The following is a 19,855-nucleotide window of genomic DNA, read 5'->3' as shown; positions in this document are numbered from 1 at the left end:
TCTGAGTAAACTATAGAGACTGTTGTACATGAAAATTCCAGGAGATCAGCAGTTACAGAAATACTCATACTTGCCCGTCTGGCACCAAAAACCAGCCACGGACGAAATCACCAAGATCACATATTTCCCAATTTTGATGCTTGATGTGAACATTAATTGAAGGTCCTGACCCGTATCTGCATGATTTTATGCATTGCACTGCTGCCACATGATTGGCTGATTAGATAATTTCATAAATAAGTAGAAGTACCTAATATAATGGTCGGTGAGTGTATAATTGCTCAATCTCAGTGTTCATTTTAGGAATTAGTTTAAAGGTTTAAACATTATTGCTAAAATCTGTTTCACTATGGAGAAAATGAATGGATTTTTTACGTCATGTGTTCTTCCAGCAAACATCATATTACTCTGTCCCATGTCTATTTCTCCCAGTTTACACACATACTCCATCGCCACACTCCTCATAAATTATCGTAATCATCCCATGTGTGTATTTAATTCTCGTTATGTTTCTTTAGTCAGATGGAGATGAGACATTAATCAATATTGTCCTTTTTCAAATTTTGCTTTAGTGAGGCTGTTTTGACTACATGTTATGGGGATGAAGCATACAATCATACATCTTTATTAAACTCAGCAAGCAGTGTGTTTCTGCAGCCACACCAGATGGTGTCTGTCCACCTGCTTGAGAAACAGCATGCTTTTGGATTGGCTTTTTTTTCTGTTTCCTTTCCAAAGCCCTTGTGAGCACCAGTTAACTACTGGCTTGGGCAAAGAAATAAAAAGATTGTTTTCATTCAAAAGAGTTGCTACAACAACGACATGAGTAAAAGTGCAGAAAATCAGTCCATAGACACATACTTTTCTCCCTGATCCTCACACAATGCTGTAGGAAACAGTATGTGAGCTAGGAATTTTATTCTACATCATTATTATGTAAGGAAATTTATAATGGAATTAGTCGTGTTCAACAACCATTATAAGAAACATAAATGACAAATAAGTAGATTATTTGTCTGAATAAAATTCTTCACCATTACATTCATAATACAGTGTCTCGTTGTATCCGCTCACAATTTCTGTAGTAAAGAATAAGCTTTAATAAGGGAATTATGATTAATTTACTTATTGCAGTAATGTTATTCTCATGGCTAATTGAAAATATTATTACATATATTTAGGTACAGCTTTGAAGTGAAATCTTATAAAAACAGGGATGTAAATATTTATCAAAATATACCACATTCAAATTATCTTTGAATACAGACAAACTTTATTGCTATTCTAAACATAAAACTAATCTAACATGTACAACATGAAACAGGTTGGTGAGTTGTGACAGAATGTTAAGTAAATGATCAATACAGAGAAAATTAACTTTATGAAGTCTGTTGACAATGCCTTAAGAACCATTTATCCTTCTTTGAGTCTAAATCAATTTGCGATCGGATTACCCAGAGTATTTAACTAATACACCAGCACTTTGAGCAAAAGTCTGGAGATGTACTTGCGTGTCGTTGTGTTCCCTTGCATTGAGTTTCTATGGCTCTTTGTCGAAAGTTTGTTCCATCAATGTTTTGGACCTCTTTTAGATCGGGATATCTGTTGTGTCGATGGATGACTCCTGTTGGGTGTGTGAACCGTAGAGCAGAGAGTGAGAGGCTTCCTCGGAACTTCGAATCCAGAGATTCCGTGGACTCTACATGGCATGGAGGATGAGGAGCAGCAGTAAAGAGCAAGAGACAGGACCAAGAGGCCATTCTAATAGAGGCTTCCAAGAGTGTTCCAAAGAGAGTTATTCCTTGGTAGGAAGGTTTTGAACTGAAATTTGCCGCACCCCAAAGGTGTCCTGAGCCAATCAGAAGTGGCATGGTCGACTGGTCTGTCCTTTTCAAAGTTGATTTACGAACCTTTGGTGGAGGATTCTTACAAATATTGCATGTTTAATAATTAACATTTATATCTTGATAATGGTGCAAGAGACATGACATTCGTTGTCATCAGCATTCTCTATGTAAACAAGCAAGCATTTACATACTAAATATGATATTCTTTCATGAATATTATACGTGTAAGTCAAATAAACACGAAAATCCCTGATTACAAATCATACTGGTTAATTCATTGGTATTACAACATGGATTGTCAGGGTATATTATCAGGTTAAGCCTTGAATAGTTATCATTCTTAGTAGAATGAGATGAATAATACAAGACTAATGATTATACTTATTGATTTGTTAGTTAGAAGTGATTAGAAATCACTACACATTTTTTAAAAGGTACATCACCTATAATCATTAATTTGTCATTTATAAAAGTGATCACAGGTCATATAGTCATTTTCAGAATTATCTAGCAAGGCTAGGTATGGTGTATATATTTTGGGTCCAAATGCATCTTGTATATTTTATAGGGTTAAATCACAAGTACTGGGACTTTGTGTGAAATGTTTATTCATTCCAGGATCTCATGACTAATTATAGTCCAGAATAAAGAGTCACAGAATTGGCATTGTTTTGTTCATTGTAATTCAGGAGGATCCATGTGGTCTCTGCTGAGCTAAGAGAGAATGTCTTTGGAACGAGCAGATTGGGAGATCAGGTGTCCTGGGGAGAAACAAATGTCACTGTTTTAGGTCTATGTTCATTTCGGGCCTTGGGACTGTCTTCATGAGTCTCCGTTTCCTGATATGGCTGCAGATTTATGCATTAAAGTCACAAGGTGTTACTTGGCCATTTGGTCTTACAGAGGGTTTAAGTTTGTATAACAAAGAAGGGTCATCTTTATTGTTCTCTGTCATTACAAATCCTTGTTTGAGATTAAGCAGGCATGGGAGAGACGGTCTCTCTCAGCAATTTAGGTGCCATGGATTCGTTTTTATGACTCTTATGTCTCAGTAGGGGATCTCTATGATCTGTGGAATGTGTTGTTGTGTTCATTTGATAGCTTCGTTCATGGATAATCCTACAATACTATCATATGTCTTCAAAACACTTTTACTATAGTGCAGGATTTGTAATGCGATACATTTTAATATTTGTGTCCCATAATCAACTACATTTACAAGCTTGTTTGAGTGCACTCAAATTGTGCAGTAGCTCAACTGATAGAGCATTGCACTTGCAATGTAAAGGATCAGAGTACAAGTCTTGAAGAGCATGCAGGTTGATGTGAGCTGAAAGTGTCAAAGAGGCACAACTAAATAAAATGGTTGTTTCAGCAGTTGTGGATTTTATGTCACATTTGCTTTTCATATTGCTATTGGTTATGTTTAAGGTTTAGGGTAGGAATGAAGGTTTTGTTTATTTAAAATTTGATAGAGCATTAACCTTAAAAACCTTATCTGTTTGGGAGAAAATTACCTAGAGTAATCAAGTAGAGAGATGAGAAAAAGCATATTGCATTCAATCTTAAAATCTTCAGTGCTGCTTTGGAAGCTTTCACCTTGTAAAGCAACATCACTTCTTGTAGAAATACAGATATTATAATTTTGGACCATCATACATGTGGGAATAGTTTCCTTTCATTTCTTTTTATAAAACGATTACATTTATTTTCACAGCCAAGGGCTTACGTGGACAGAAGTGCAGTCAAAGAGCTTTTCTAGCTCTCAGCAAATCTTTCCTTAAAAGAAAAGGAGACATGCCTCCCACTGGTTCACAGTCAGTCAGGGTCGACACTGTTTAATTAGTTGTTGTGCTGTCAGAGCTGCCTAATCAGTATATAACAGGGCACTTATTATCTTTAGGAATAATCACTATGCACAAGTGCAATATAACAGCAATGTTGGTGTATGTAAGATTTGATTTAGTTTTAGATTAACTTTTAATTTCAATAAAAAATTATACATTGTTTCTTTTTTTCCACATGACACGGACACCTTGCAATCTGCAGAACATAGTTGTGTTTGACTATGCCCAGCACCCAACTGGAAATACTGTTTTAATACTGTACTGATGCTTCACGCATCCACATAACAGGCCAGAGGACACTAGCTTTTTTCCATGGGGAATCAAGCACTCCTCGCCCTCAGGGAGCCGTCGCACGATAGAGTGGGGTTTGAGTCTGCATGTGAAACGAGGTTACGTTTCTTGGAAATCTTTTTGTAAGAAACCAACAACAACACAAACAGAAACAGTCTTTGGAACATTCTCTCAATCCCAGAAATGTATGGCAGTGAGAGTAAGGGAAACTATTCGGGGACATAGAGATGTGGTCTGGGCCTTCTTTGGAGAAGGAATTAAAATTGATGTGGACTCTATTCCTCGTTTGGCGATGCCAACATCATCAGGAGTGCTTGCTCTTCCCAGAAGGAACATTTCTGCTAGGATGAGATCCTAAAAGCACAATTATTAGTTTCAGCAATAGGCATAGAGGCCTGAATGCCAGCTAAATCTCTACTCTAATGGGAGCTAGAGTGGGACAATCACTAATATTGGTAGGGTGTTGCCCCGAGGAACTGCGCAAGTTTTTCGGTTGTGCAGTGGAGCCACCTGTCTTCGGTAAGATATGCTTCATCACTTGCGATTGCTTATTAACTGTCTGGAACCTATGGTGTGACCAAAAAGGCCCTGCTGTGAGACTGGTGTGTCAAGCAAATCAGCTTTGTCCTCGTGATGTATCTTGGTCAGATTTAGCCAGAGATGATTCTTCAAGTATTGCTAAATCTGTAGCATGACACAGTTCTTTGAATAGCTCTTTGATATGGTTTAGATGGAGGCCCCTGCTGGGATTTCCGTCCCGGTGCAGAGAAGTGTCAAAATGAACCGCTACTTCCTCTTCCGATGGGGTGACTTCAACATAGCCCTTATCCATGGCATGGTCGAGCATTATGAAGGCCACCGCACAAGAAAGTCACATATCCGTAGAAAGAGACTTGCTGAGAGCAAAGTGTCTTTAGTCCCAAGGAGCACTGCCTCCACGTGGGCTTGGCCCATGTAATTAACAGCGCTCATGCCCATTAGAAAGAGGGAAATGATGTTTGAATGATGGGAAGCATTTGCAAAATGCCATCTGGTTACTATTGTTTTACTGCAAGTACCATGGTTAAACCATTCTTACTTTAGTAAACAATGTTTAATTGTTAAAGGGAATGTCACCCTAATTGCTGTACAGATTCAGTATATCTGAAGTGAATGCAGAATTAAAAATATCTTCTGATTGTTAAATATCTAGAAACATTTTCTGCTTTAAATAGCTTCAATATAGTTTAACTGTAGTTTAAGTTATGAGTAGCTTGTGGCTTGGGAACCAACAGTTTCAAAGTTCAGTGTTGATCACTGTTTCCATGGGAAATGGCACAAATTAGCATGCTAGCAGCACCGGGTTATCCACACATTCACTCCCTACTTAATCCCTTCATGTTGTCAGTATTTATCCTAGTTGGTCCTGTCTCGTGTGTCTGTTTGGTTGCCCATCTCTGCCTGCGTGTAGGGAGTGTGATTGCCTAGTGTGCTGTACGCTTGTTCCCTGCACCTCAATACACTTCAATGGAGGATTCCTCCTGACTACCATGATGCACACTTCCCCACTAACACACAATTCACAGATTTGCCCATTGTGTAGCTATGGTGTGCATGTATCCACAAACTTCTCCCCTACAACTGCAGCCAGTGCTGGGATCTTCATTCTTCGCCAACACAGTTGAAATAGATATTTATTGTTAAAAATCCTTTGAATTGTTCCTCTGCACTTGGGTCACTTTGTCTCACTCTCGCTGTCCTTACAGTTAAATGACTTGTGTTTAATTTAAATCCTAAGTGGGAATTGGAAGTATGCAACCATCTGCAATAGCACCTCAGAAGACAGTGTCTAAATTCCCACAAGCAACTTTAGTCCTTTGCTGTCATAGGACATTAAGAGGTAAAACAAACATACATGTTTTATTAAATATCGAACAAGCTCTTAAAAGAGGTGTTTCCTGTAATCTCAGAACCTCTTCTTAGTATGATTAACTCCTCGTTATAGGACATGTCCCCCCAAAAAATTAAGATAGCAGTTATTAAACTACTTATCAAGAAACCACAGCTTGATCCTGAAGAATTGGCTAATAACTGATCACAAATCTCCCATTTATGTTGAAAATACTAGAAAAGGCAGTTTCCTCCCAACTATGTTCATTTTTACAAAAAAAAAATGTTATATGAAAAATTTCAGTCAGGATTTAGGCCCCATGATAGTACAGACACTGCACTTATCAGAGTTGCAAATGACTTTCTCTTATCATCTGATTGCGGCTGCATTTCTCTTCTAGTGCTTTTAGATCTTAGTGCTGCCTTTGACACCATAGATAACAAAATTATCTTGTATAGGCTTGTAAATTATGTTAGCATTTGTGGACCAGCATTAGCTTGGTTTAGGTCTTATTTAACCGACCGCTACCAATTTGTCTCTTGAAAAACAAGGTATTGTCAGTTCAAACGAAGGTTAAGTATAGAGTGCCACAGGGATCAGTTTAGGGCCTCTGCTTTTCTCTTTATTTATGCTTCCACTGGGAGACATTAAAAGGAACTGTGTCATTAGTTTTTACTGTTATGCCAATGATACCCAACTTTTTATTTCCATGAAACTTCAGAATTCACCAAGTTGTCTATCAATGATATCAAAGTTTGGATGGCTAGACATTTCCTTATACTCAATTCTGACAAAACAGAGGTATTATTAATTGGACCACAAATCTATACAAATCTATCATGTCATCTTCTACAGCGAAGAACTTAGCAATCTCTCCTTCGAAAATCACATTTCCAGTGTTTGTAGAACTTCTAGGTTACTGTGGTAATCCCAGTTCCCTAATGGATGGAATGAGACGTTGTGTCAATGTAGTGACACTAGGGGTCATTCTTGGGAGCCCCAAACACCTCTGATGTTTTAAGAAAAGGCCAATGAAATTTGGCTGGTGAAATTTGCATGTCACTCCCCCAGACATACGGGTATAAAAGGAGCTGGTGTGCAGCCACTCATTCAGGTTTGTGCTGAGAAGCCGAGACTCCCGGTCATTTCAGCGGGTAGTTCAGTGTTGTGGCAGGATGGACCACAACAGTCTCATTCGCTCCATCATGGAACGGGGGTTATGACAATAATCTAGACATTCCCTATCTGTCACTCACTCGACGTTGTGTCAATGTAGTGACACTAGGGATCCCTATAAGAAACGCCACAACCAGCTGAACTGTTACGTGGATCGGTGGTGCAGGTGCAGGAAGGCCACTGCGTGACAAGTAATAGGTTCACTTGCCCCATCATAACCTTCCCAATGCCCTGTGCACATCGTATGGACCCTCACCCCCAAAAGCTTAAATGGTGGGTCTGACGTGCCCACAATGGGATCAGGTCGCATCCACTGGTTTGGCCTATTTTTTCTCTTTCTTCTCCTGGATAAAGAACTCGCTTAATTCCAGATGGGGCCAAACATATTCACATCGGGGAAGGTATCCTTGGAAAAAGACACCAGAGAGACAACACCCTGCCCGAATGAGAGCCAATTGTGTGGAAATACGTCACATGGTCTTACCGAGTCTTGTTGGCAGTGTCGGATGTGGTAGGTCCTACCTGGAGTGGATGGAGCTCTACAAACATGGCGACCGGTGGCAGAGGGGACTCAATGGGAGACATGTCTCTACTATCAGGGAGACCATACCGTGGAAGATTACGTTGTATGTGGTTACCGACAGGGAACAATGCATATAGAGCACCTATCTCAGTACAGGGGCTGACCTGAACAGGGCATACTGACAAAATTAATGGGCCTGGCTTCGAATTCCTCTGCTGAATTTGCTTGCCGCAGGTGCTGGGGAAGGAATCCAGGGTTCACCAATCCTGGGAACTCACGTGGATGGAAGAGTGCACGTCTTCCCCTCAGAAGGGGAAAGGCGCATGAGTACCAGTGGTACACCTGGCCAGCTGCTCACATCATTACCTGTTTGTACCTACAACACACGGACAAAACTGGCTCAATCCAGAGATTATAAAATCTTGCGAAGGTATTGGGTGTTTCCCAGCCCACTGCTCTACAGATGTCTGTTATATAGTCCCAAATGGGACTGTGCACCCTGGGCCTGGTATGCCAGTACGTTGGCATCCATAATCCAGTGGGCAATCCTCTGTTTGGAGACAACGTTCCCCTGCAAGTGCACCACAATTGCCTGCTCCACCTGGGTAATGTCCGTGTAGCCCCTGGCCACCCCACCGTCGAGGGTGGTGAGAGCAGCAGAATTCGAAAGCCTGGTCAACACCTCCGGGTAGAAAGGCACCGGTGAGCAGCACTCCGACCCCAGGAACCAGTCATCAAGTCACGAAAGTTCAGGGAAGGGTGGAAGGTTCCACTCTAGCCTGACATTCGCGGCTGCCCGGGCAAGCATGGCCGTCAGCTGGGTATCAGCCTCAGACTGGGCGGCCATACCTGCACAAGTTCTCTGCATCGGACTGAAGCAGCCTGCTCACTGACGCTGCTATCGTTATCCCATCCTCCTCCTGAGCACCGAATGAGAGGTCAAACACACTCTTGAGGCAGGCCGCCTGGCTCATCCTGGAACTCAACCAGGGCACACAATTGTGCTGGGGAATGGGAGGTCTGTGGGAATCACTTCCATTAAATCCCCCAAATCACCCCAGTGCTTACCGTTGCATGCAACGGTTGGAGAAATATACTTTTTAGAGCTCAACACGTGCTGCCGAAGTGCCCAGGGGCGTTCTCAGTACGAAGTTCTCCTGTGCGAGATGGGAAAAATCGCTGTGATGTGCCGTAAAATCCAGAAGACGTGGACATCGCTCTTCGCTTTCTTGCAGAGATGAATGGATTGGCAGTGGAATGCATCAACACCGCACAACTCGGAAGAAAATATCTGAATGAGTGGTTGCACACCAGCTCCTTTAATACCCGTATGTCCAGGGGAGTGGCATGCAAATTTATTGGCCTTTTCAAGTCAAGTCAAGTGGTTTTTATTTTCGTTCAACCAGTTAGTACACTACACAGTGAAATGAGACATCGTTCCTCCAGGACCATGGTGCTACATAAAACAACATAGGACAAACACAGAACAACATAAGACTACACAGACTAAATAACATACCTATATAAAGTGCATGTGAAAACGTGTGCAAAAAGTATGGGACAGTACAATAAATTACAAAAAATTAACAGGACAATAGGCACAGTGAGAGACAGTGCAGCACCAACCAGTACACAGTAGTGCAAAAAGATGACAGTTTCTAAAAATGCCAAATGTAAATATAACATACTACGAGATAGTGTTCTATGCACATAGCAGTTATTGAGGTAGCAGCCAGGTATAAAGTGACAATAATTAAAGTGCAACTCTGGACACGTGTGTGTGTGTGTCAGTCCAGTCCCTGAGTATTGAGGAGTCTGATGGCTTGGGGGAAGAAGCTGTTACACAGTCTGGCTGTGAGGCCCGAATACTTCGGTACCTCTTGCCAGATGGCGGAAGGGTGAAGAGTTTGTGTGAGGGGTGTGTGGGGTCATCCACAATGCTGGTTGCTTTGCGGATGCAGTGTTTTTTGTAAATGTCTTTGATGGAGGGAAGAGAGACCCCAATGATCTTCTCAGCTGAAATCGTGCAAATTCCAAACCAGGTAGTGATGCAGCTGCTCAGGTTGCTCTCAATAGTCCCTCTATAGAATGTAGTGAGGACGGGGGGGGGGTAGGAGATGTGCTTTCCTCAGCCTTCGAAGAAAGTAGAGATGCTGCTGGGCTTTCTTGGTAATAGAGCTGGTGTTGAGGGACCAGGTGAGGTTCTCCACCAGGTGAACACCAAGGAATTTGGTGCTCTTGACAATCTCCACAGAGGAGCCATTGATGTTCAGCGGAGAGCAGTCACTTTGTGCTCTCCTAAAGTTAACAACCATCTCTTTTGTTTTGTCCACATTCAAAGACAGGTTGTTGGCTGTACACCAGTCCGTTAGCCGCTGCACCTCCTCTCTGTATGCTGACTCGTTGTTCTTGCTGATAAGACCCACCACGGTCGTGTCATCAGCGAACTTAATGATGTGGTTTGAGCTGTGCATTGCTGCACATTCGTGAGTCAACAGAGTGAACAGCAGTGGACTAAGCACACACCCTGGGGGCCCCAGGGCTCAGTGTGGTGGTGGTGGAGATGCTGTTCCTGATCCATACTGACTGAGGTCTCCCAGTCAGGAAGTCCAGGATCCAGTTGCAGAGGGAGGTGTCCAGGCCCAGCAGGTTCAGCTTTCCAATCAGGTGCTGAGGAATGATTTTGTTGAATGCTGAGCTGAAGTCTATGAATAGCATTCAGTCGTATGAGTCCTTTTTATCTAGGTGGGTGAGGGCCAGATGGAGGGTGGTGGCGATGGCGTCGTCTGTTGAACGGTTTGGACTATATGCGAACTGCAGTGGGTCTTGTGAGGGGGCAAGTGGGTCTTAATGTGCCTCATGACGAGCCTCTCGAAGCACTTTATGGTGATGGGTGTGAGTGTGACGGGACGGTAGTCATTGAGGCAGGACACTGAAGACTTCTTTGGCATGGGGACGATGGTGGTGGCCTTGAAGCACGTTGGAATGACGGCACTGCTCAGAGAGATGTTGAAGATGTCGGTAAGGACATCTGCCAGCTGGTCTGCACATCCTCTGAACACTCAGCCAGGAATGTTGTCTGGTCCAGCAGTCTTCCGTGGGTTGACTCTAAATAGAGTTTTCCTCACATCAGCCATGGTAATACAGAGCACCTAGTCGTTGGGAGGATGGATGGTCTTCCTCGCCACCATGTCGTTCTGTGCTTCAAACCTAGCGTAGAAGTTGTTCAGCGCATCTGGAAGGGAGGCATATTTGTCACAGGCAACTGATGTTGTCCTGTAGTTGGTGATGGCCTGGATGCCCTGACACTTGCGCCAATATCTCAGATATCTCCTTTTACTAGTGATCCCTAGCATCACTACATCGATAAAACGTCGAGTGAGTGACAGATAGGGAACAGCATTCTTCCATCTCAGAAATGTTGCTAAGTTACGACACATGCTCTCTGTTTCTAATGCTGAAAAATGAATTCCTGCGTTCATGACCACAAGACTAGACTATTTTAATGCATCACTGGGAGGATGTCCAGCAGGCTTCTTAAATAAATTGAGTTAGTTGAAAATGCAGCTAGAGTGCTGACTAGAACAAACAAATATGATCATATCAGCCGAATTTTATTGCTGATACATTGGCTACCTGTTTAATTTCATATTAATTTTAAATTCTTCTAAATACTTATAAAGCTTTGAAAGGTCTAGCTCAGTGGTTCTCAAACCTTTTCCTGGAGTCCCCCTAACGCTACACATTTTGGATATTTCCCTAATCAAACACACCTTATTCAACTCATCAGCTCGTTAGTGGAGACTCCAAGACCTGAATTGGGGGTGACAGGGTTGAGAACCACTGGTCTAACTCCACAGTACTTAAGTGACCTTCTATCATGTTTTATTCCATCACGATCACTATTATCGCAAAATTCAGGCCTGTTAATAATTCCTAGAACATCAAAATAAAAAAATAAAAACTAGGTAGATCTTTTTCCTATTTGGCTCCTGAACTATGGAATACTCTTTCTAACATGGTTTGTGACTCAAGACACACTCTCTCAGTTTAGGTCTAGACTAAAGACTAATTTTTTCAGCCAGGCATACACCTAATTTACACCAAATACACCACTCATAAGTTGTGCTGCATTAGTTAGGTCTGGTGAAACACTTATATTCTATAATCATGTTTTACAGTGAATAGCATCAATGCTAATATTATTCAATTAGTTTCCCTGTCTTAAACTTGAGATACATATCCTGAGGTTACCAGAGCCTGCCAGATCCAGTTCCAGTCCTGCCTAATGTCTGACTCCCATTATACGTGTTGCTGAGTGATGACGACTAACTGAATTCCGTGCCAGCCAGATATCACTTTAGTCTACTAAGATGGACTTCATGGAGGATGAATTGCAACCATGACAGCCAACTGTCAGAAATGAGGTTCTTCACTAGACACTGCCTGAAACTTGGACTTAAGATGGACTTCACTGGAACTTAAAGCTTACAGTTGAACTGTAGTACACCTTAATGACCTCTGCCTACATCACCTTGGTCAAAGGATGGACTACACTCTTAAAATGGAATACACAGATAATAAATCAATTACCCGCCTTTATCAGCCAAAAAACAAAGGACAATGCATCTCTGTTAACTTCCACAATGAATACAGTTAAAACAAAATATTTTTGTTTAAACATTGGCCCCTAACACTTAGTTTACAAATTGTACAAATCGTGACTTGTACTACACATAAAAAACTAATACTGGCATTATATTCATTTTGATAAGCCATTGGGGAACTGGCACCCACAGTGAGCCTGGTTTCCCCCAAGGTTAGTTTTCTTCATTAACCAAGTTTTGTGTTCCTTGCCACAGTCGCCTTAAGCTTGCTCACTGGGGGTCTAAATAAAAAAATAATTTACTTATTTATTTTATTATTTATTTTAAGGTGCAAATTACAATAATATTTGTATTAAACTGCACCATTATGACTTACAGACATTATTCTATTACAGCGTTTTTTTTTTTTTTAAAGCATAATTTTCTGTAAAGCTGCGTGAAAAGCGGTATACAAATAAAAAAGTAATGACTTGAGAGTGTGTGTGTGTGTGTGTTCAGAATTCTCATTACCAGTGTTGGGTAATGTTACTTTTAAAAGTAAGTTAGAATATTCCTTAGAATATTGCATTACTCCTTAAAAAATTATCTTAATTAAAAAGTTACTTTTTATTGAGTGTAAAGCATTAGGTTACTTTTGCGTTATTTTTGCATTACTTTTTTCACACCACCACTCTCTCTTCTGCTATGCTATGCATTCCATACCACTAAGCCAAGCATTGCATACAAGAGACATTACAGGGATTTGAGACAGCACATATTGAGGCTACAAACTCTTTGCACATACATGCTGAATCAGTGCACTATACTGTGGATATATCTGTATGGGGATCATGTCTCATTGCAGATTCCATTGCAGCCAGAATACATCTCTCTTCTTTGGCTATTCATTCTAACAGACCAAAAACTGAAGTCACCTTATTTGAGGGTCAAAATAGATGAGCAAAAATAAGAGTGCCTTTCTCCACAGGCTAAAGCTGAAGAGGGAATATCGGGAGTAAGACCTGTTGTTAAAACAATCTTCAGAAAATTACCCTATCCTTATCATGGATGTGGTTGCCTTTCAATATGTCTGAGATAATTTTTTAGATAATGTAGGGCTGATGTAAAAAGTACACAGTGTCCTTCAATCATCTTAATCTATATATATATATAATTCACTGTTTGTATCTCTCTGTATGTATCCTGTATGTGTATATGGCTTTCAGGCAGGTTTTCATCATCTGTTTGGGAGAACATTTTACTCGTTTTTAGCACCACTCAGTAGACATTTCACCTCGGATCTGCCACGACACATGTAATGAACCACATATATGTGTGGTGGTGGTGTAGTGGTCTAAGCACATAACTGGTAATCTGGTAATCAGAAGGATGCTGGTTCGAGCCCCACAGCCACCACCATTGTATCCTTGAGCAAGGCACTTAATCCAGGTTGCTCTGGGGGGATTGTCCCTGTAATAAGTGCACTGTAAGTCGTTTTGGATAAAAGCGTCTGCCAAATGCATAAATGTAAATGTAAATAATATCAAGTTGCAAAAATGTCTCTACAGTCATGGAATTTTCCCTAGTAAAACACTCAGCTTCTTGTTTTTTCACATCTACCTGTCTGTCTATTCTGTTTGTCTTTTCAAAAGTTGTATGCTGGATATTCCTCAAGGGAGTCATTGCAGCAAGACACAAGTCTAAAGTCCATCTGTACTGCCGCCAAATTGTCTGTCAGGTAGATAGTGACCGCAACCAATGATTCCCAGTGTATGTGGTCGAAAAATAATAGAAGGTCCCTCTCTTGGTCTCAGAGGAGAAGCTGCTGGTGTAAAACTCTGGGAGAAAGCAATAAAAGATGTCTCAGATTAGCTGTGAGGCGGTGTTGAAATTGAAATTGATCAACTAGAGCTGCTATGAATCTTATATCAGTAGGGGATAAAACTTTATGTCCAAAATATAGTGTGTCCACAGTTTTCTCTGGTCTTGCACTTTCTATGCCCCACAGTATTGTTATTGCTAAGAAATTCTCTGGTGTAATCAATGTCATTGACCATGACACGTTTAGCAGATTTGGTAATAATATGTTTAACATTTTAAGCTGCAAAAATGTTACAAGGTAAGGTATTTTTCCTGTCAAATGTGCTTTTGGCTGGTAAAAATGTTTAAAGAGTTCAGCAGAAATGCCATGCTCCCTCATTTTCAGATTTCACAGATTTACCATAGAAACGTCAAATATGTGATGTGCAATACATGTTCAATACTGCTCACCTCTGCAAGCGAGGTAACATTGGTGAGCTTATTATAGCTTTGTTAGATTTTTAACCTTTCTCTTGAATGTGCCTCCCCTGAGAGAGCAGGTCTTTAGATGAGGCACAGCAAACCATGATGGAAGATTTAATGCTTTTACTACTTTATATATTTGGTAAAATACGTATAAAAGTAAAATAGAAGACAAGGAATGATGGTGTGAAAAAGGGGGAAACATTTTATATAAATAAAACAATATATTATTATGCTTTATTTATTGAAATGTGCAGCTCTTTGGGTCAAATTCTGCTTTTTAATGTGCAGCACTTCAACTCCCATTGCTTATAAATGTGCTATACACTCACCGAGCACTTTATTTGACACATTTTACACCTGCATATTCAAACGATTATCTAATCACCCAATCGTGTTACAGCAGTGCAATGAAAAAAATCATGCAGATACTGGTCAGGAGCTTCAGTCAATGTTCACATTTACCATCAGAATGGGGAATAAATGTGATCTCAGTGATTTGGAGTGTGGCATGCTGATTGCCTGTCATTTTCACACCTACTGTCTCTAGACCAGTGTTTCCCAACTTTTTTCTGCCATGGCGAAGTCTTTTTTTAGGACTAAAAAATTCTACTGCGCACCTCTATCCCACATAGACTAACCATCATCAATATTTTTCCTTTTCAAGAACTTGTCCATGTTTTCTGTCCGTCTTAGTGGTATTCCTTCAAAGTTATAATGTTTGAAATTCGCCTATGCAAAAAAAAAAATCACATACAGTGCTTGCGTCAGACTTTATGTCATGAACCCCGCTCCTCTGCCCCATCCCCGCTTCGTTGCACACACACTCACTCCCTCGACCTCACTCCCTCGCTCCGCCCCCTCGAGCTTTTCACGCTCTTTTTGCTCGCTCGAGCCCTCACGCCCACTTTGTGACTGTCTCTTCTTGTGCGGGTTACAAAATAACCAACCGTTACCGAAGACAGTCACAATGCCCCGCGCTGAGGATTCGCACAGGTGCACGTCACATTCGGTGCGAGGAGCTACAGTTTGGAGGCAGGACCAAGCGCTCGCGGCCCAGGGGCAGCAGGTATGTCCCTTGTCTGATTTATGTCACCCTGTTTCACCTGTGTCTGCCCCTGAGCCCGTTTATGCCTCCAGTGCATTTCTGAGCGCCGTAAGCCTTCAACCCCCTGAGAGGTTTGATGGCTCTTCGGGCGCTTGCCAAGGGTTGTTTATGCAGGGCAGCGGTTGTAGAACTTTTAATCATGCCCTTAACATTATGGACCCAGCGGCCCAACTCTTGGTTTTGCGTCAGGGGAGTCAAACCTTGGAGGCTTATGTGGTTGATTTTTGTGCCCTGGCCAACCAGGTGAATTTTGATGAGGTGGCTCTGAAAGACATTTTTCAATTTGGACTGAATGAGCCAGCCTCATAATTCATGCCTGGTGGTCGGTGCTCTCTCAACCTGGCTCAGTTTATTGACCTCGCCCTACTGTACGCTGGTTCCTCGTTTACTGTGGGGGAGGCAGAAACTGAACCAGCGTTCCATACCACGGCCCCCCGTCTTGAAGCCTACCATGGCCCCCGTCTTGAAGCCTTACAAGGCCCTAGTCCCGAAGCCTGTCATGGCCCTAGTCCCGAAGCCTGTCACGGCCCTAGTCCCGAAGCCTGACACGGCCTCAGTCCCGAGGCCTGTCATGGCCCCAGTCCCGAAGCCTGACACGGCCTCAGTCCCGATAGCCTCGACCGCCCCAGAGCCAGCGCCTGTAGCCTCGACCGTCCCCATGGCCACGTCCCCTGTTGGCTGAAGATGTAAGAGAAGGAAGAGGGCCCCTTCTCCCCAGTCTCGTCTTGTGCTCAAGACCGCAGAGGTTCCCTCAGAGTCTTCCACAGCTCTACCGACCTCTGCTCCGCCCTCAGAGTCTTCCACGGCTCTGCCGGGTTCTGCTCCGCCCTCAGAGTCTTCCACGGCTCTGCCGGGTTCTGCTCCGCCCCCAGAGTCTTCCACGGCTCTGCCGGGTTCTGCTCCGCCCCCAGAGTCTTCCACGGCTCTGCCGGGTTCTGCTCCGCCCCAGAGTCTTCCACGGCTCTGCCAGCCTCTGCTCCGCTCTCAGAGCCCCCCAAGGCTCCTCCTCCCAAGCCTCCCAGGGCTCCTCTCAAGCCTCCCAGGGCTCTTCCTCTCGAGCCTCCCAGGGCTCCTCTCAAGCCTCCCAGGGCTCTTCCTCTCGAGCCTCCTAAGGCTCCTCCTCTCGAGCCTCCCAGAGCTCTACCTCCCAAGCCCCCCAGGGTTCTGCCTTTCAAGTCTCTCGAGCCTCCCAGAGCTCTACCCCTCGAGCCTCCCAGAGCTCCGCCTCTCAAGCCTCTCAGGGCTTCTCCTCCCGAGTCTTTCAAGGCTCCTCCTCCCAAGCCTCCCAGGGCTCCTCCTCTCAAGCCTCCCAGGGCTCCGCCTCATGAGCCTCCCAAGGCTCCGCCTCCCAAGCCTCCCAGGGCTCCTCCTCTCGAGCCTCTCAGGGCTTCTCCTCTCGAGTCTTTCAGGGCTCCCCCTCCCAAGCCTCTCAGGGCTTCTCTCGAGTCTTTCAGGGCTCCACCCCTCAAGCCTCTCACGGCTTCGCCTCTCGAGTCTCTCAGGGCTCCTCCCCCCCTCAAGCCTCTCAGGGCTTCCCCTCTCGAGTCTTTCAGGGCTCCACCCCCTTCCAAGCCTCTCAGGGCTTCGTCTCTCGAGTCTTCCAGGGCTCCTCCTCCTCCCGAGCCTCTCTGGGCTCCGTCTCTTGAGTCTTTCATGGCTCCCCCCTCGAGCCTCTCGAGCCTTCCAGGGCCCCACCTCTAGAGCCTCTCGAGTCTTCCACAACCTTTTTCCCTGAGCCTCTCACGGCTCTACTCCCAGAGACTCCAGAGCTTCCTAGGGCTCCGCCTCCCGAGCCTCCTACGGCTCCGCCTCCCGAGCCTCCCACGGCTCCGCCTCCCGAGCCTCCCACGGCTCCACCTCCCGAGCCCCTCACGGCTCTGCTCCCAAAGACCACAGAGCTTTCTATGGCTCCGCCTCTCGGGCCTCCTACAGCTCTACCCCCCGAGACTACAGAGCCTGCCAGGTCGTCGCCTCGGGGACCTCCCACGGCGCCACCTCCATGGGCTCCACCTCCTGAGCCTTTCAGGCCTTCGCCCCTAAAGCCTCCTTTGGCTCCACCTCCAGAGCCTTCCAGAACCCCACCTCCAGAGCCGCCTACAGTGCCGCCTCTGACGGCACCGCCTTTCACGGCTCTTCCCTGGCCCCCTGACACTCTCCCTGTCCTGTGGCCTCTTCCCTGGCCTCCTGACCCTGTTCCTGTCGGTGGTCACCTTCCAGACCCCCGGACCCAGTCCCTGTCCTCCAGTTGCCTTCCAGACCCCCTGACCCAGCCTCTGCCCTATGGCTGCCCCCTAGATCTCCTGACCACCCGCCTGTCCGCTATGTTCCCCCTGACCTTGCCTTGAAACTGCCCATTGACCCCATGGACTGTCTCATTTCCCTCTGTGCCCCTTGGACTGCCCTCAATTTTGTTTGTGTGTTTTGTGGGTTGTCTGTTCAGGGTTTTTTTGTTTGTTGGGATCGTCCACCACCACTTCCTCGCAACCGAGCGCGGCCGTCAGGAGCCGTCCGTTTTAGAGGGGGGAGTACTGTCACGAACCCCGCTCCTCTGCCCCATCCCCGCTTCGTCGCACACACACTCACTCCCTCGACCTCACTCCGCCCCCTCGAGTTTTTCACGCTCTTTTTGCTCGCTCGAGCCCTCACGCCCACTTTGCTCCTACTCGCTCACATGCTCGTAGGTTATCTCCCTTCCTCGAGTTTCTCACGCGTTTCCAATCCCCCAGAACATTATGACCACCTACACTCGCGTCATCTGCACTCCTGCACATTAGTTTCACCTGCACTCGTCTCATCACCTATCATTGTTTACACCTGCACTCGCCCCTATATATTTCACAACCCGTTCGTCTCACTCCTGTTGGTTATTGTATTTAGTTTCCCGTGTCTTTGCCCCCCGCTAGTCTCGTCTAGTTTTGACCTCCTCTCATTCAACTCTTAGCTTGCCAGCTCCCCTTGTTCCCCTGTCTTTTGCTCCCACTAGTCTCGTCATTTTCCTCTTGATTCCCCGGCTTTCGACCTCACGCTCCCTTTGACTACTCTTCACTGGATTTGCCCTTTTTCTGTACTTTTGCCTGCCTGCAATGAAACGCAGTTTTTGACTTACATTGTGACTGTCTCTTCTTGTGCGGGTTACACTTTATCATCGTCTGTCATTTTGACAGACAGGGTCATACAAATTCAGTTATAATCTATTATTACCCATCATTAAAATGTTCATATTTTAATGATAATAACACATTTCACATATTTTATTTTCATTCACATTTTCATTTTTAATCATGAATGTACAGGACGAATATATAGCGGATGATTTATTTATGAAGAGAACAGAAGAACAACAGAGACATGAAACAGATGAATGTTTTTCCCCGCAGAGACAGCGGAGGCCACTAAAATATGAACAACACAATATTACAATAACAAATATAATTAAAATATTAACAAAACACATAAAATATGAACTGAACAGAACTCAATCGACAACTCAAACCGTCCTCCTGGTCCGCATCGACTTAAACTGTTGCTCGCCTGTGCGTAATCAAACGCATCAAGAGAGACTGATGCTGAGGTGATTGTCATTAGATTTGCGTCTTTGCCTCGGACAGACGACTTCTCGTGGCAGTTTTAATTTGGTTCTGGAGGCTGAACACCGCGTCAAGCGCATCATTGCCCTCCACATGACAAGAGTTGCAGAAAGCGTCACAGGGGGATGGTTTTACGAGTTTGCCACGTAAAAAAGCGGGACGTGTGCACATTAAACATTGAAAACATGTATTTGGAAGAGAGAAAAAAAAGCTTGCAGTTGCTTTGATAGCAGAAAGTAATAAAAGGACTCGTTTATGTTTAGGTCGAAGTGTTTCTTGGTGAATTTAAATTAGTTCAATAACTGGGGTCTCTGATATTCGGAACGATAAGGTAATATTTAATTAAAATAAATTATCAGACATTCAGTCTCTTCACAAATTTGGACAGTTTTTAAATATTTCTTGTTGCTTAGTGTTATGAATAGAGGAAGAGGCAAACGGGAGGTGTGGATCCAAACGCGGAACTTTATTATAGGCAACTAAAAATAACATAAAAACACAGGAACAAAAGAAAACATCCACAATGGGAAAACAGAGACTGAACCTTGAAAGGACATGGGGACATCTACAAGGGGCACAGGAACCTCGAACGAGTGAGTAATCACAGGAAACACAGGCAGGAAACAAGAAGCTAACACATACAACGATCGACAAGGAGTGGAAAACACACAGGGTTTATATACACAGACACAGGAGGATCACAAACGACAAACAGGTGCGAACAATGACACAATAAT

This window comes from Xyrauchen texanus, chromosome 20 (assembly GCF_025860055.1).
Source record: "Xyrauchen texanus isolate HMW12.3.18 chromosome 20, RBS_HiC_50CHRs, whole genome shotgun sequence".
NCBI classification, from domain to species: Eukaryota; Metazoa; Chordata; class Actinopteri; order Cypriniformes; family Catostomidae; genus Xyrauchen; species Xyrauchen texanus.
This window is presented reverse-complemented; position numbering follows the sequence as displayed.